We start from the raw sequence: 13,333 nt of genomic DNA on the forward strand, positions 1-13,333 counted from the left end.
CCCACAAGCATTTACAGAATTAAATTCTCTTGTCAGCTTACAACCCAGGAAACATCTTACGCAAGGACCACTTTTAAATGTAAGCATCAGAAGAGACAGCAACCCTATCTTGCAGTCTCCCCAGGAAGGAGGGAGCCTACAGCTGTGGGCCCCTTCCCCTAAACTGTCGCAAAGATATAAGAAATTGCCTCCTGTCTCAAAGATATAAGAATAGGCCCATTGCCTTTAGGTAAAGCTCATGAGCAAGCACAGATGACTAAGGACCTCCTTTTAGCCCCAAATTGAATCCCCTTATCGTTTTGTTCTGTTGAAAGTAAAAATTAATCCCCCAATTAAGAAATTTAAAAAAATCCCCTACCCTCTGTTTTGTCAGCAGAAGTGAGCTCAGGCCCAGTTCTTGCTTTTATTCTTTTTAAACATTTATTTATTAATGAGAGGGATGGGGCAGAGGGAGCCAGAGCATCACTCTCTCACAAGCAATGTTGGAGACCGAGCCTGGGATCTCGTGATTCAGAGCCTAGCACCTTACTAGCCACTGTGCCACTTCCAGGGCCCCACAGTTCTTTTCTTCTCCTTCTACTTCTCCTCCTCCTGCTTTAAAGGCTTATTTGTACTTTTTTTTTTAAGGATTCGTTTTTGGGTTTTGATTTCATTTATTTTTTTGACAGGACAAAGAAAATTGGGGAGGTAGGGCAGGGTTGAGGTGAGCGGGCCTGAGGCGCCGGGGTGGGGCGTGGGGGCGGCAGCCGCGCTGGCCAGGCTGCGATGGGTGGCACCGGCTCCCGGGGAAGGGGCGCTGCGGCGGGGGGACCTGGCCGGGTTGTCCCGGCCCTGCGCGGGGCTGCCGGGCCAGGTGCGGTCAGGTGAGAAAAAAAAAAGAAAATTGGGGAGGTAGTGGGGAGACAGAGAAGGAGAGAGACAGAAGATACCTGCACACCTACTTCAATGCTCATGCAACTTCCCCTCTGCAGGTGGGGACTGGGGGCTTGAACCTGGGTCCTTGTGAATTATAAAATGTGCTCCACCACCTGGACTTTAAAAATAATTACTCAGTTATTTGACAGATTTAAGGATCAAACTCTGGACTTTACCCAGGCAATTCCTGTGCTCTATCACTGAGCCACCTCCTTTTCTTGAGGACCAGTTCTTGCATGTACACACTTCTCTCATGCTCTATCTTTAAATACCTTTGAATCAAGTCTTCCTCCTCTGTTTAGTTTTCCAGGACAGGGTTTTATCTCTTTTACTCCCCAATACGCCCCATACTTTCAGATTGGGTGCTTGGTAACTCTGACCAGTTTTGCATCTGGGTGTCATGGGTCAGGGCTTCCTGACTTTCTGCAGGTGTGGAGGCTGGGAGTTCATTTTTACCTCCTCTGTTCTGACAAAATCTTTCCCTGCTCTTTGAAGGGAGTTCCAAGGTGTGGGAAGCCTATAGGGGGAAAAAATGGCCTCCAGGAGCGTTGGATTCATGGTGCAGGCACTGAGCCCAGCAATAACCCTGGAGGAGGAAAAAAAATGTCTTCTCTCTAAAAGAAAGGCAAGGAAACTAGGCTCTGGTACTTTTTTAATTGTCAAACAATTAAAAAAGTGCTAAGTGCCCTCCAGTGGCAGCTCCTCTCTTAGCAATGGGGGAAAAAAATTCCTAAACTGAACAACCTTAGTCTTGGCCAACAGCCAAATAGGCAACAGGTGATGTGCAACTTAAAAGGAAATGTAGTAATTTGATGTGTTACTCGGTATTTTTGCCTTTCCTGGTGCAGTTCTTTTTTATTCTCCTTAGAAAATCATTTCCTCCATTCCATAAATATACCAGTGTTTGTAACAGTGTTTCGATTTTATAAATAAATACATTGAAATAATAATAAAAAAGAAATTACAATCAATTTGTTTTTTAAAAAAACACTGAAAAACGAGTCTAACATGTCAAGAAAATAATTCACCAAGTACAAGTGGGATTCATCCCTGAGAAACAGGAATGGAACAATATCTGAAAGCCAATCAATTAAATCTATCATACCAGAAAGAGAGAGAGAGAAGAGAGAAGGAAAAGAAAAAAATCACACTGTCATATCAACTAATGGTGAAAAATAATTTGACATGATCCATTAGCCAATTTTAATAAAGACACTCCAGAAATTGAGAAAAGAAGGACATTTACTCAACCTATTAAACACCATTAAGACAAACCCACAGTTAACATCATTCTCAATGGGGAAAACCAAATAAGGATGTCCACTACCTCCACTGTTATTCACTACAGTCACTGAGGTCCTCACCACTGCAACCAGATAAGAAAGAAATATCAAATATATGCAAATTAGAAAGAAAAATCAAACTAGCACTATTTGCTAACGACTGATAACATATCTGGAGAACCTCAAGGCTCTACGGACAAACTACTGAAGTATTTAATAAATTTCATAAAGTAACAGGATATAAAGTCAATACTCATAAGTCTGTGGCATTTCTGTATACAAAAAAGTTAGAAGAGAGTAAAATAAAAGACTCAAGTACATTTACAATCAAAACCAAAAACATAAAATACCTTGGGATGGTCTCACAAAAGAGGTTAAAAATATAAACCACACAAACACATAAAGGAAAACTATTGGGCACTGTTAAAAGAAATAGAGAATGTCTTTTCACACAAGAATTGAAGAACATTCCTCGTCCCTGGATTGGAAGAATAAACAATATTAAATGGTCTTTCAACCAAAACTAATCTACAATTACAATGCAACCCCTATCAAGACTCAGTGGCATATTTCAAGAAAACTGAACAACTTGTCTAAAAGTTTTGTATGTAATCAGATTTTTCTGAATGCACAGTAATATTCCACGGAATATATATATCCCATAACTCCATACAGGCATTTATCCAAAGTACACTCAAACACTAATGTGAAGGGACATAGACACTCTTATGTTCATAGCTGCATTATTCACAATAGTCAAAGAGAGGAAGCAGCCTAAATGCCCATCATTAGAAGACTGGCGGGAGGTGGGGGAGGGAGTCGTTCCAGGACTGTAAAATAATTGGGGGCGGGTAGATGGCATAATGGTTATGCCTAAGGTTTCCAAGTCCCAGGTTCAATCCCTGACACCCTTGTAAGCAAGGGAGGGGGGAGAATAGATATATTTGTATTGATTTATTTTGCCATCAGGGTTACCCCTGGAGCTCAGTGTCTGCGCAGTGATTCCACTGCCTTTTGCTACCTGCTAAGAGAGAGAAGGACGGAGACAAGCAGACACCCGTCCTGCTCTGCTCATGAAACTTCTCGGCAGGTGGGGACTGGGGATTTGAACCAGGTCCTTGCACACGGCGATGGGGTTGCCTCACTGGGTGAGCCACCATCTTGGCCCGGGTTCTGGCACTTCTGTGGCAGGGCCCTAGAGACTGTGGCGTGGGTAGTCGGGGCTGGCTTTGAGGCCGCGCTTGTGCGCCTTGCCTGGTGACCTCGCCTCTGGCCCACTGTGCAGGCCAAAGAATCCCTGAGATGCCCACCGAAGGGCAGATGGGGTCTTTGAAACCAGCACCCCACAGGGACTGGGCTACTCGCTTCACATGGGAGTTTTGCTCTTTTGTTCTTTGCTTTCTTTCTCTCACTCTCTGTCTTTTTAAATATTGTCTTTATTTATTGGATAGAGACAGCCATAGATCGAGGGGGAAGAGGGTGACAGAGGGAGAGAGACAGAGCAGCCTTGCAGCCCTGCTTCACCTCTCATGAAGCTTTCCCCCTGCAGGTGGGGACTGGGGGCTTGAACCCGGGTCCTTGTAACATGTATGCACTCAACCAGGTACACCACTACCCTTCTCTCTTTCTCCTTTCCTTCCTTCCCTCCTTTTTCTTTCTTTTTTTTATTTAAGAAAGGATAAATTAACAAAACCATAGGGTAGGAGGGGTACAACTCCACACAATTCCCACCACCCAGTCTCCATATCCCACCCCCTCCCCTGATAGCTTTCCCATCTTTTTTTTTAAATTAAAATAAATTATTTTTTCTTGGCTCTAGAGTTATCGCTGGGCTCAGTGCCTGCACTAGGAGTCCACTGCTCCTGGAGGCCACTTTTCCCATTTTGTGGCCCTTGCTATTGTTGTTGTTGCTATTGCTGTTGTTGGATAGGACAGAGAGAAATGGAGAGAGGAGGGGAAGACAGGGAGGGGGAGAAAAAGACAGACACCTGCAGACCTGCTTCACCAACTGTGAAGCGACTCCCCTGCAGGTGGGGAGCCGGGGGCTCGAACCGGGATCCTCATGCCGGTCCTTGTGCTTTGCACCATGTGTGCTTAACCCATTGTGCTACTGCCCCACTCTGTTTAAATTTTTCAAAAATTATCTTTATTTATTGAACAGAGACAGCCAGAAATTGAGAGGAAAGGGGGTGACAGAGAGGGAGAGACACACACTGGGGCGGGGGTAGATAGCATAATGGTTCTGCAAAGAGACTCTCATGCCTGGGCCTCCAAAGTCCCAGGTTCAATCCCATGCACCACCATAAACCAGAGCTGAGCAGTGCTCTGGTTAAAAAAAAGAGACACCTGCAGCTCTCCATCACTCACAAAGCTTTCCCCTTCAAGGTGGGGACTAGGGGTTCGAACCCGGGTCCTTATGCATTGTAACAGGCGCACCACCACCCAGCCCCCTTTATTTTTAGAAGATTTTATAAAAAAAAAAGAAGACTGGCTAAAGAAGTTATGGGATATATATTCAGCGGAATACTACTCGGCAATCAAAAAGATGATATTGTGTCTTTCAGGACAAAATGGATAGAACTGGAGATGATTTTGTTTCTAGATATAAATAAAGGCACTAAAGTCAACTCTCAGATGGTTTCACTCATGTGGAATATAGAGAACTGAAACATATGAACTTGAAAAAACAAAACAGAATCAAGCAAAGTGTAAGACTTGTGAGAACTCTAGTGGTCATCTTTGGGTAGTGGAGTGGTTGGGATTCAGGACTCTGGTGGTGGGTGTGACACAGCACTATACACTGGAATTTTACAATCTAATCATAAAATTTAAAAACACAAGAATCAGATAAAATGAAATAAAAAGTGAAGAAAGAGGACTGGAGATGTATTCCATCAGGCAGGACAAGAACCTTGCCATGCACGTGGTCCACATTCAAGTTCTAGGACCATAGTGAGGGACCACAGCACCAGAGCAAGTTTCAGAGAGTGGTCTTTCTTTCTTTCCCTCTTTCTTTCTTTCTCTTTCTTTATTCCTTGCTTCCTTTCTCCCCCACTCCCTCTCTCTACCTCTCTCTTCCCTCTTTCTCTATTGTTATTGCTATTGTTGATGTTGGTAAAGTCAGAGAGAGATCCAGAAAAGAGGGGGAGACAGAGATGGAAGAGAAAGAAAGATACCTGTAGACCTAATTCACGACCTGTCAAGCGAACCCCCTGCAGGTGAGGAGCCAGGTGCTGGAACCTGGAGCCTTATGCCAGTCCTTGCACTTCCTCCCTTGTGTGCTTAACCCGCTGCACCACCACCCAGGTCCCTCATTCTTCCTTTCTTTCATCTTTATTTGTTGGATAGAAATAGCCAGATATTGAAAGGGGGAGATACAGAGGGAGAGAGACAGAGAGACACCTGCAGCCCTGCTTCACCACTGGTGATGCTTGTCCCCCACCCCTGCAGATGGGGCCTGGTGGCTTGACCCCGGGTCCTTGCACATTGTAACATATGTGCCACCATCTGGCCCCAGCAGTGGTGTTTCAGTCTATCACTATATGAATGGGCAACGTCAGCCAGTATGAGGAGACACGCTAGAAACCTGAGGTCCTCCCCACACTGCCAAACAAAAGGAGAGGAAGAGGAAACTAAAATTCTTGGAGCAGCAAAACTTCCTGAAATGGGGACGAGGAACATTCCCATTCAAACCAGGAGGTGCAGGAAGTTGTGGGAGTTGAGCTGATGAAAAGGACTGTTGAAGAGGTCAGGCAACAGCACTGAGGCCTCCACCAGGAGGAAACAGTGCACATCTGGAACATGTAAGGAGGCTGAGCAGTCAGTCTTTAAGGCTTAGTTTATCAGATCAAAGCAGAAGGAAAACTCAGAAACTTCAAAGATGGTGTCCCAAAGAAGAAGCTGTTGAATAAAACCCTTGAAGATCACCTGAAACTTAAATAAAAAAAAAACAAAAACAAACAGGGCACTGAGTCTATTCTGCAACACAGCCTGTAGTGAACATGGACATCCACATTAAAAGAGGTCTGTACAGCAGAAGCAGCAACAGGCGGGTGGAAAAACTCGCCAGCCAGGGAAGAGACCAGGGGGTGCTCCGTGGATGTCCTGGAGACAAGCAAGAGGACCGAGTTTAACTGAATTTGGAGTTGTTCCTACATGTGATTTGAAAGGGTCACCTGTCCCCTAGTTAATCCACACTTGGGTACATTAAGCGTGAGTGTGACAGACACTCTTCCAAGACTTCATGGAAAGTCTCCGTACAGGTCCACAGGTAAGTATGGTGTTCACATGAATCTTCACTGAGACTGGCCGCCCAGCTGGTGAGTGAGTCAACCCTGGGGGCTTTTTGGAAGTTATTTATTGTTCCTCATTATCACTGTCCTTCACCCTTGGTTTTAATCAAGTATCAAAAAAACTAGATTCATTAACACTAGAATGTGTACAATGAGAGGAAATGCTATGTAACTAAAAAGACTACTAATCACATTCTAGAAACTATTTTATTTTTCATTGTCTACTGCAATTCACGTCTAGACCATCCCCCAACAGCACTGTTGTTTTATCTGATGTCTGCACACTGCCTTCTATATAGTGTCTACAAGGATATGTGGGCTGACTTGTTACTGTTTACCTGTTTGCTTTAGATTTAAAGATTCTTTTAACTTCTTTATCTCAACATCATTTTTGTTGTTGTTATTGTTGTTGTTATTATTGTTTGTTTTTTTCATCACCAGGGTTATTGCTGGGGATTGGTGCCTGCACAAGGAATCCATCATACTTTACATATTAATTTGCTTTTGTTTCTTAAGATGGAGTCTGTAATAAATTTCCAAACCTACAAAATTATGCGACTACATTATTTTGATAATTGAATACAAAATTCTACCATTTTTAGATTTTCTTTTTCCACCAGGGTTATCATTTGGGGCTTGGTGCTTCCACAATGAATCCACTGACCCTAGTGACCATTCATTTTTCCTTCCCTTTTTTTTTTGGTTTTTGTTTCCTTCATATTTGACAGGACAGAAAGAAACTGACAGGGGTTGGGGAGAAAGAAGGAGAGAGACAGAGACATGCCTGCATCCTGGCTTCACTGCTCATGAAGCTTCTTCCCTGCAGATGGAGGCCAAGGGCTTGAACCTGGGTCCTTGCACATATCAATATGTGCACTCAACTGGGAGTGCCACTGCCTGAACACAGATGATTCAAGTTTTGAAAGGTTTTTATTAGTGGCTTAATACTGATTTACAAAATTATGAGACAACAGAAGTACAATTCCATTCCTTTTCTGCCCCTTCACTGGGAACTGCAGTGGTTCTCCCAAGGTTAAAGATATGAGTTGACTTATTCCTTCTGTAAATAGTTATCTTCAAGTCACCTTCCCATAACATTTCTCCTCCCTCTGGGAGTATGGACCAGAATTCCTTTTGGGGTGCAGAAGGTAAGAATTCTGCCTTCTGTAACTACTTCTCCTCTAAACATGGGAGTTGGCATGTTGATCCATACACCCAGCCCATTTGTGTCTTTCCTTTGTGTCTTTCCTCAGTTTTTAAAAATATATATATATATATATACATATATATGTATATATAGATATATATTTTAAAAATTTATTATCTTAATTTATTGGACAGAGACATCCAGACATTGAGAGGAAAGGGAAGTTAGAGAGGAAGACAGAGAGACACTTGCAGCCCTGCTTCACCTTTTTCAAAGCTATCCCCCTGAAACTGGGGGTTACAAGCCTCAACCCGGGTCCTTCAGCATTGTAACATGTGTGCTCAAACAGGTGTGCTACCACCCAGCCCCAGATACACTTATTTCTAACACACACACACACACACACACACACACACACACACACACACACACACCAGACTGAACCTGCGTTTATATGCATCTATGTTCTGTGCTCTGCTTATGAGTTATCTTCCTGGAACTTAAAAATTTTTCTTTCAGCTTTTATTTATTGAGTAATGAGAAATTATAGGAGACAGAGCGAGAACCAGACATCACTCTGGTACATGTGCTGCCAGGGATTGAATTTAGGACCTCATGCTTGAGAGTCCAATGCCTTATCCACTGCACCACCTCCCAGTCCATAGAACTTAACATTTTTAAACCATTTCTTATTTGTCTATTTTTCTCTGAAGTACCAGGATCTGTGTAATGAATTTTGGAGCAAAGGCCCAGTGATTTCCTTGGGACAAGTTTTTTAAAGTATATTCTTATTCAAAGAGTCTATGTATTTTCTTTTTTTTTACAACTCTTTATTAATATTTTACTTCTTTGTTTAATAGATACAGAAAAATCAATATGGAAAGAGATATTGAGAGAGAACAGGAGATAGCAATAGAGATATAGATAGATAGATAGATAGATAGATAGATAGATAGAGATAGATAGATCTCCTGCCCTGCTTCACCACTTGTAAAGCTTTTTCCCACAGGTGGAGACTGGAGCCCTGACCAGGGGTCCTTGCAGATGTCATGTTTGCGCTCAACCAGGGGTGCTACTGCCTGGCTCCCAAGCCCATGTGATTATTTTCAGTTTAACAATCATTTGAGAAATTTTTCTCCTGAAAGTGTGTATCAATTTGCAACCAACTCAGCAATGCTGGTAAGAATGTCACTTCCCCAGCCTCACTGACACTGAATAGAATCACTGATTTCAAAAACTAACTAACCTGTGAGTCAAACAGTAATAAGCTGTAATTTTGTATAAGGGACAGGCCAGAGCACCATTCACTCCAGGACAGGACATGCTGTGGTGGGTTGGAAGCTAAGTCGTCAAGCACATGCTGTGCTGTGCTCCAACTCATCTGTGAACCTTCAGGTCCTACCAGTATGGTACACATCTGACTGACTGATCCAATGAGCCTCAGAATACAGGTGGCTTTACACTACTGAGAAAATATTAATAAGCCTATGAATCCCTACTTGGCACATAGCAGTCACCAGAGTTTTGATGTACCTTTCTATGTCAGAATCTACAGAAAGTCTAAGAGGTGAGTGCAATCAACTTCAGTGTCAGCAAGAACAGCTCTGCCAATTACATAAACACGATCTATAATTAGCTAGTGGTCACATTTCTTCGGTGTCTGATTAGTTAAAAACATATCTCTAGCTGCAAATTCAACTGTAAATTGGAATGATAGTGATAATAGCTGTATCACAAGATTAAAGTCAGGACCGCCTTACTGATTGGACAGTGGCAATCATAACAAAAACCATACTTTAATTTTAGTTAAAGACAAAAGGCCAGGCCAGGTGGTGGTTCACCAGGTTAATCGCACATAGTACAAAGTGCAAGGACCTGCTCTAGGATCCCAGTTCAAGCCCCTGGCTCTCCTCCTGCAGAGGGGTTGCTTCACAAGCAGCAAAGCAGGTCTGCAGGTGTCTATCTTTCTCTCCTTCTCTCTATCTCCCCCTCCTCTCTCTCAATTTCTCTCTGCCCTGCCTAATAAAATAGAAAAAATGCCTGCAGGAGTAGTAGATTCCTGGTGCAGGCACTGAGCCCCAGAAACAACACTGGAGGCACAAAAAAAAAGAGGAAGAGCCAAATGAAACACAAGTGCAAATATTATATAAATACAATTATTATTCATCTCCGGGCATGAGTTTTAATCATTTTAAATTCAGACATTTTGTATTTTTAAATTGAACACTCATTATAAAAATAGTATGTAAGCATACCCATATCCATACCCATATGCAAGGAAGACCTTAAAACTAGAAAATAGAGGCTAGGCAGTAGCAGTGCATTGGGTTAAGCACACATGGCATGAAACACAAGGACCTGCATAAGGATCCAAAAAAGTTCAAGCCCCTGGCTCCCCACCTCTAGGGGAGTCGCTTCACAGGCAGTGAAGCAGGTCTGCAGGTGTCATACTTTCTCTCCCCCTCTATGTCTTCTGCTTCTCTCTCGACTTCTCTCTGCCCTGTCCAGCAGCAACAACAACAGCAATGGCAACAATAAAAATAAAACAACAATGGCACATCAACAAAGGCAGCAAAAATGTGGGGAATGGTCTCCAGAAGCAGTAGATTCGCAGTGCAGGCACAGATATATATATATATATATATATATATATATATATATATATATATATATATATATATATATATCTCAGGGTTATTGAAATAGACAACTTTAGGATGAAATAGATAACATTAGGATGAAATAGACAACTTTCGGATGCAGGAAAGATGAAAGATTTGGAGCAATCCAAAGAAGTCCTTGTGGGCAGTGAAAGAAATCTTGTTGTGTAAGCTCTCTAGAAAGAGTGTATCCCATTCATACAGGCACAAGGAAGCCTCTCAAAACCAGACTTATAGTAACACCTGAGGCATCATTCCTTTATTAATTATCTGAGTGCTGAAGACAAGGCAGTTCAAGTCAGAAAGCAGCAGATACAGAGACTCAGGTTTCCTAAATAACTCATAGGTGAAATCACTGGGGTTCACGGGGGGGGGGGTAGAAGAGGTGAGTTCTATGGACTGCAAAGACTAGAGACAAACAAAACAGTGAAATAACCTCAGAGGTCAAACTCATGCAGTTGAATGAGAAGATAACTGTATCTGTGCTGTTGGATTTAAAATGTCTTCTCTCTGAAAGAAAGGCAAGGAATTGATTTTTTTTAATTGTCTAACACTGCCCTCCAGCGGCAGCTCCTCTCTTAGCACTGGGGGGACAGTCCTAAACTGAACAACCTTACTCTTGGCCAATAGCCAAACAGCCAACAGCCCCAAATACCACAAATATTTTGGTTTTCCGTAAGGTACATCTTATAGGTCTATGGATTTTTGTGCATATGTGTATGTAACCTATAAGGCACAAGATAACCAAATCCAATAGTCCCAAATTCTAGAATTATTTTGGTTTTCTTACCATGGAAAATTTACATACATCTGTGTGTGTGTGTGTGTGTGTGTGTGTGTGTGTGTGTGTGTGTGTGTAAAAGTCATTTTATTAAAACATGTCATACATTTCACAAATAAGGATGGATTTTTTTTTTCCTCCAGGGTTATTGCTGGCCTCGGTGCCTGCACCATGAATCCACCACTCCTGGAGGCCATTTTTTCCCCTTTTTGTTGCCCTAGTTGTTGCAGCCTCGTTTCGGTCATTATTGCCATTGTTGATGTTGCTTTGTTGTTGGATAGGACAGAGAGAAATGGAGAGAGGAGGGGAAGACAGAGAGAGAGGGGAGAGAAAGATAGACACCTTCAGACCTGCTTCACTGCCCGTGAACCGACTCCCCTGTAGGTCGGGAGCTGGGGGCTCGAACCGGGATCCTTACGCCGGTCCCTGCGCTTTGCGCCATGTGCGCTTAACCCACTGCGCCACTGCCGGACTCCCAAGGATGGATATTTTTTAGAACAAAACTTTAGGTTACAAAGGGATAGAGCATTGGCAAACTGAAAGCTGCCAATGCATCAGCAGACCCTGGTCTACTTACTGTGTCTTTGGTGCACATGCTTGATCTCAGCAAGACCAACTGACATCTATGGGGCCCCAGGGGGAAAACTAGCAGATGTGTTCTACTAATGAAAGCTAACAGCTGCTGAATCAGGCAGAATATCCCCAACAAGGAGAGTGGACCAGCAAGAGGATCCCCAAGGAGCAACTGACCATCAATAGAAGCCTAGAAGGCAGGATAGCAGTTGAAAATCATTGACTCCTGACCCAGCAAACTATGGAGACTTTCAAGTTTTTCTGGGTGTTTTCTACTCTTAGTGAATTTGCACAATAAAGCCATCTCCAGACTGTACACAATTTAAATGGATATCACATATTTAGACAATTACAAGGTATTGAGAGACATATCTACACCATTGACCACTATATTTACAACATCTGTTTATAATCTTTAAAGACCATTTGATGAATGTGTGTATGTGTGTGTATAAGTACCTAACTTACCTATAACCTTAGCCAGATAGATCAAAATCGACTGGCCCTGTCAGTATCTAAGATACTGTTATTAGCAGACAGCCTTAAACAGCAGAAAGCATAGTGAGGTCAAGTATATTATGGTAAATCCCAACCACTGGAATTTCAAAGAAAAACAAGCTCAGCTCAATCAACACTACCTGAGCCACCAGGCCACTACGTGCTGCTGCTGACTTGTTACTGTGGATTGTCTCCAGACACCAAGTCGGAGATGTCAACATCCCATCTCCTCTTATGGTGAGATCTTTCCTCACACATGAGACCACCTAGTTCCATTTCCACAGCACGCTTTCTAACAAAGTTACAGAGTAGACATAGGCTGGGGCCTAGGATGCTGGGCACAGGTGTACATGTCCCCCTAAGTAAGGGGCAATTACATGCCTCAGACAAGAGTCCTTCATAGTCCTTCCCGATTAGACTCAGACCTCACAAGCCTGGAATTCTAGTGGAAGGGTCTAAAGAAGGCATCACACGTACTTGAGGGTTCTTATTCATTAAATGTTTTGTCCTGCTTCCCATCTTTCTGACTTTCAGTCACCAAGTTCCAGGTGCTACTGTATTACCCTCCTGACTTTCCTGGGCAGATAACCTCACCAACATGACCCAGAATACAGCTCTCCATAACCCTGCCCCACCAGGGAAAGATAAACATAGACTAGGGGTATGTATCAATCTGCCAATATCTATGTCCAGTGGAGAAGCAATTACAGATGCCAGAACTCCCACCTTCTGCACCCCATAATGATCTTTGGTCCAGACTCCCAGAGGGATTTATGGGAGCGGAAGTGAACCAGAGGGCTCTGTACCACTATTCCACCAGGATCCAAACTTTTTGTCACCAGGAAGCTTGTTTTTATAGCATCAATGAAAGGGAAGCGAATTGAAAAACACCAGAGGAAGCTTTGCACAGTTTCACTTATCTGAGAAGGGTGGCGGAGAAAGACTCCTGTAAGTAGTAATCGATGCCAGGGGGTGAACTGGAAAGGGGGTAAAGGCAGGACCACTATAAAAATTTGGGACAGGGGTACACACACACACACACACACACACACACACACACACACACACACACACACACACACAGAGATTAGTTATAGAATCAGCCTATATTGGTGATCTTGGGAGAACTTTTCTCTCAGATAAGTGAAACTGTGCATAGCTTCCTCTGGTGTTTTGCACATTAG

The sequence above is a fragment of the Erinaceus europaeus genome, chromosome 2 (assembly GCF_950295315.1).
Source record: "Erinaceus europaeus chromosome 2, mEriEur2.1, whole genome shotgun sequence".
NCBI classification, from domain to species: domain Eukaryota; kingdom Metazoa; phylum Chordata; class Mammalia; order Eulipotyphla; family Erinaceidae; genus Erinaceus; species Erinaceus europaeus.